We start from the raw sequence: 4,488 nt of genomic DNA, 5'->3' as shown, positions 1-4,488 counted from the left end.
TGATAAAATATTCTGAAAATCTTTTCTGCACTTAAAGCTACGCCTAACTGTGCAGGAATGCTCACCTTTATCAGCAAGTGTTTAAGGCACAGTTCCTAGAGCTCCATTTCTTTGCCTCTTTCCTTCCATGGATGCTTTTTCTACTCACACCCTCATTTACAGCATGTATTTTAATAAAATTATCATTTAGGGGAAAAAAAAGATTTCTTGTGGGATCCTGACAAAATGCTGAACTGAGTGTGGGAAGGCATGTATGGGAGAGCACGTATGGGAGGGCATTATGGGAGAGCACGTATGGGAGGGCATTATGGGAGGGCATGTATGGGAAGGCATGTATGGGAGGGCATGTGCAGCAATATGCACAGTTTTTTCCTGCCATTCGGTGCTTTCCTTGGGTGATAATTGCTCTGAAGTACTGGAATGTAGCCCAGGCAGAATTAATTTTCAAGATTACAAGTTATACATAGCTCTTCTGGAACAATTACTTTTCCATTATGCACCCTGTTTCCTAAAATTTATCATTTTATAGCAAGAAATGTACCTTGTGTGATAAAGAACAGTGTGTTCTAGCTTGTGCCAGATTAATGAGCTCTCAACTAAAGGATAATATTTATTCTCCTGAATTAATTGAATAACCATGCTGCTTGGGAGGGGTTCTTAAATTGTCTTGAAAATTACATTATGATTTGGAACATTTTAAAGTAAATCCACTGCATACTTGTAATAATTTTTTTTTTGTATCTTTCTGACTCCATGGCTGTATTTGGGTCAAATTTAAGAGTGTTTAGAATGGAAACAGGCCCCTAGAGTCTTTTGGTATTTTGTTTACATATATTTATTTACTTCCAAATATATTAAGCAAGAGAAGAATTGTGAAAATCTAAAAAGATGAGCTTAAATACTGCCTGAAGGTTTATAAATTGAACTGATGCTCCCCTTTATATTTTGCTATAGTTCCTTATACAATCATCATTTCATGATTTTAGGTGTGTTGTAGATTTTATGGCTTTTTGTTTTACAGATTGTGTGTGTGTGTATCCTAACAGAAGCACATGTTTTGCTAATATTTATGGAAGAAGTGGTGGAAGTGGCAGCAAATGGAGAAAAGGCTACCTTAATACATGCCAGTGAAATAAAACTCAGAAACCATCAAGTAATGTTAAGAACTTTGAAGAGGTCCCCCCCCCCAAGAAAAATGATGTTCGATAAAACTGAATGCTTTTTGTAATTGAAGATAAAAATTTTGGCCTTTTATAAGTTTTGATCTAGGCTTCTTCAGGAGGGATTCCTGGCACCATCACCATTTCACTTTCTAACTCGGTCTCTCCTCCCAGCCTCCTCCTCTCCCAGCCCACTGTGAGTTCTTCTCGCTTTCATACTTCCAGGGAAAGGTGCACCTATCTCTGTTCTGACTTTTTATCTCTCTCTCTCTCTCTCTCTCTCTCTCTCTCTATCTGTCACCTTCTATCTATCTATCTATCTATCTATCTATCTATCTATCTATCTATATTTTATACTTATTAGGGGTAGTATATTTTCCATAAAAATAAAAATGAAGGTTGGACATATGACACAGATTAAAAATATTATGGTGGATATAAAATAAAATAGTAAACTGTAATGAGGTTAAAGGCATATGAGAGGAATGCAGCACTTTTACTACTAATAAATAATCTTACCTTGGAAGATACACTCCATACATACAAACAGACACATTTATTTTTAAATATGTTGCACCTGAAATAATTTCAGTTTGCTACTCAATTCTTATTTCAATCATTTAATAAATCATAAATTTTTTTACAGCTTGGCCTCAATATAAGGAGAATGATGATTTTCAATTATCTTTTGGTTTAGATGTAGAGCTTCTTCCTTCATACTTCTTTGATGACAGGGGAGAGAATCGAGAACCTAAAGTATTTGAAAGTGTACTCAATTGAAGGGTGCAGGTTTGGGAAAGAAATGTGAGAAGTGGGGAAAGTGGAGGCAGCAGAATCTTTCCAGAGGAGGAGTGGCCCGAGTAGAAGTCCCTCAGCAACAAGGACGCTGAAAGTATTGGAAACTGCAAGTCATTCTGATTGACAGGAAGACAGAATTTGAGGCCAGATGATGCTTGAGAGATAACGATAAAAACATAAAGGACCTGGTAAATCCCACTAGGAGCTTACACTTTCTACAGACGTCAGTAGGTAGCCACTAATGGGTTAGAAAGTGAGGGGCATGGCCAGAATCCAGTTTAGAAGGGGGCTGCGGTTTCAGTGTGAAGGACGCATTCAAGGGGGACGGATCTGGAGGCAGGAAGGCCAGTGGGGAGGTTACCACAGAATGTCTGTGTTCACTGTCAGCCAGCTTTTCAAAGGAAAGGACATTGCTGTGGACAGAATGTCTGTGTCCCCCACCCCCAGATTCATCTGTTAAAACTGAATCCCCAATTGATGTACTGGCAGCGAGGCCTTTGGAAGTAGATTAGGTCATGAAGGCAAAGCCCTCCTGAGTGGGAGGAGGACGCTTATAAAGCAGATCACAGAGAGCTCCTTTGTCTCCTCTGCCATGGGAGGTCACACTGAGAGACTGGCCGTGCGTGAACCAGGAATCGGGCTCTCACCAGACACTGAATCTGCTGGCACCTTGATCTTGGACTTCCCATCCTCCAGAACCGTGAGAAATAAATTTCTGCGGTTCATAAGCCCCCCGGTCTGTGATGCTTTGTTACAGCAGCCCCAAGGTGGTAAGACAGACATCATCTTCTTCACCAGAACTTAGGGAACACTACACCCAGATTCTTTAACAGCAGAGTTTCAGATTTGCTTCTATACCCTAGTACAGCCCTAGCTGTTTTGGCTCAGTGGATAGAGTGTTGGTCCTTGGACTGAAGGGTCACGGGTTTGATTCAGGTCAAGGGCATGTACCTCAGTTGCAGGCAACCAATCGATGTGTCTCTCACACATCGATGTTTCTCTCTCTCTGTCTCTCCTCCTCCCTTCCACTCTCTCTAAAAACCAATGGAAAAATATCCTCGGGTGAGGATTAACAAAAATGAATAAATATACCCCAGTACAACAGGAACCTCTCTGAAACTTGCCTTGTGGTCGGCAAGGGTAGGGGAAACTCATGACACTCAGAAGGGGAGAGGAGAGCTGACAGTGAGCAGGGAGAAGAAGGTCACTCTTGTGGTCATAAGCAAGTAAATTTCAAAGAGGCTGTTTGAAAAGGATATTGATGAACTGCATTATGAAAGGATTGCAGCGTGTAGCCAGTAAAACATTAGAGAGATTTTCACATCCTTTCTTGAACTACTGCAAAGCGGCACTGCCTTATTATCAGAAGGGCTGACTTTTCTCATCAATCTCTAGTGCCTAGAACAATGCCTGGAATATGGTTGGTGTTCAAGTAATGTTTGTTTATTTTTTTATGTGCTAGGCTCTGTTGTAAGGACAAATTCTTATAACAACCTTATTTAGACACTTTAATTATCCTGATTTTAGGATGAGAAATCAGGCTAAGAAATCCTGAGATTCAAGCTGAGATCTGTCTGACCGCAAAGCCCATTATTTAATCCTTCTATTGCACCGCATTGGTGGGACCTGTGGGCTGAGTGACAATATCCAGCAGATCATTGAAAATAAGTGGCTGAAATTCAAGAGAAAAATCTAGCATACGGATGCACATTTCACCATCATGAGCATTTAAATTGCATAATATTACCTGGGCAGTGCCTTTCAAACCTTTTTTCTACAGTCAGAAACATATTCTTTTATTAAATATACTAGAGGCCCGGTGCACAAAAATTTGTGCACTCCGGGGGGAAGGGGGGGTCCCTCAGCCCGGCCTGTGCCCTCTCGCAGTCTGGGACCCCTCAGGAGATAACGACCTGCTGGCTTAGGCCTGCTCCTGGGTGGCAGAGGGCAGGCCCAATCCCTAGGTGCAGCCCCTGGTCGGGCTCAGAGCAGGGCTGATTGGGGAGTTGGGGCGCCGCCCCCTGTCATGCACAGAGCAGGGCAGATTGGGAGGTTGCGATGCCACCCTCAGTCACGCTCAGGGTAGGGCTGATTGGGGGGTTGGGGCACCACCCCCTATCACACTCAAGGCAGGGTCAATGGGGAGGTTGCGGCACCACCCCCTGTGATGCACAGAGCAGGGCCAATCAGGGGGTTGGGGTGCTGCCCCCTGTCACTCACAGAGCAGGGCCAATCAGGGGGTTGGGGCACTGCCCCCCCCCATCACGCACAGAGCAGGGCCCATCAGGGGGTTGGGGAGCTCCCCCCTGTCACGCACAGAGTAGGGCCAATAGGGGAGTTAGGGCACCGCCCCCTGTCACACACACAGCAGGGCGGATCAGGGGGTTGGGGCGCCGCCCTCTATCACCCACAGAGCAGGGCCGATCAGGGGGTTGGGGCGCCGCCACTGTCACACTCAGGGCAGGGCCGATGGGGAGGTTATGGCTCTACCTCGTCACACACAGAGCAGGGTCCGTGGGGGGGGGGGGGA

The sequence above is a fragment of the Myotis lucifugus genome, unplaced genomic scaffold (assembly GCF_000147115.1).
Source record: "Myotis lucifugus unplaced genomic scaffold, Myoluc2.0 scaffold_9, whole genome shotgun sequence".
Lineage (NCBI taxonomy): Eukaryota > Metazoa > Chordata > Mammalia > Chiroptera > Vespertilionidae > Myotis > Myotis lucifugus.
The sequence above is the reverse complement of the archived record's forward strand: the minus strand, read 5'-3'. Positions refer to the sequence as shown.